This window comes from Sinocyclocheilus grahami, unplaced genomic scaffold (assembly GCF_001515645.1).
Source record: "Sinocyclocheilus grahami isolate Dianchi unplaced genomic scaffold, SAMN03320097.WGS_v1.1 scaffold1223.1, whole genome shotgun sequence".
Taxonomy (NCBI): Eukaryota; Metazoa; Chordata; class Actinopteri; order Cypriniformes; family Cyprinidae; genus Sinocyclocheilus; species Sinocyclocheilus grahami.
Window position 1 is genome coordinate 286,556 of NW_015506402.1, and position 1,032 is coordinate 287,587.

Below are 1,032 nucleotides of genomic sequence, written 5' to 3' on the forward strand. Positions count from 1 at the left end.
ATTTTTTATTTTTTATTTTTTTTTTTTAAGTGCTGCTGTTTTAAACTCTCTATTCATCAAAGAATGCAGAAAAATGTCATGGTTTCCACAAAAATATCAAGCAGCACAACTACTTTTAACATTGCCAATTATAAGAAATGTTGATTTCTGAAGGATCATGCGACTGGAGTAAAGGCTGCTTAAAATCCAGCTTTGCCATCACAGGAATAAATTACATTTTAAAATGTATAAAAATAGAAAATGTATTGTTGATCAAATAAACACAGCCTTGGAGAGAAAAAAAATTTAAAAAAATATTACCGCCCCCAAACATTTGGATGGCAGTGTATAATAAATAATTTTTTTTTCATGCTGTGTATGACTGAAATATATATATATATATGTATATATTTATTTATTTATTTTTTACTTTGAAATACATTTTTGAAAAGAATAATTATGTTTTAAGATGCAAGGAAAATATGTCATTAATGTTTACATGATGAGTACTCAACTTGACCCTTTTAGTGTTCGTAGAAAATTTTATAAATTAACAAAGAATACATCAAACACAAAGATAATTTTTTTTTTTTAAGATTTATCCTTTTCATTATCCAATACATCCTTATTCGTCATTGATGCTATATATACAAATCCCCAAATGTACACGCAAGCTCCCTCACGTACATTTCTACAAACACGTACACACCGAACCCCAAAAATACACCACTATGGAGCACAGCGGTATCCATTTCCCATTTTTCCTCTCCTCTAGAAAGGTTATAAACATTTAGAAAGCAGAATTTTGGCACCCCCGGCTACGCTGTTTGATCCTGACACGTTGGAAGAGGGTGTGATTTGTCCTGTAGTCGAGAGCACATCTGGTGTCTGACCTATATTTCCTGTGCTTTACGCAACTGATTGGAAAGACCACAGGGAAACGTGATGAGCAGGCAGCATCATGTTCCCACAGCCAACATATCAGTGAGTCTGTGTGTGCTTGTGTCAAAACGTATGCCCGTGTGTGTGTGTGTGTGTGTGTGTGTGTGTGTG

The 1,032-nt window shown here is 33.7% G+C and overlaps 1 protein-coding gene across 1 annotated transcript in view; it reads right to left on the bottom strand.

The window, feature by feature from the left end:
- The window catches only part of septin12 (septin 12), an 80,999-nt gene that overhangs the window by 37,309 nt on the left and 42,658 nt on the right, over positions 1-1,032 (bottom strand). The gene's annotated exons all lie outside the window — the stretch shown is intronic.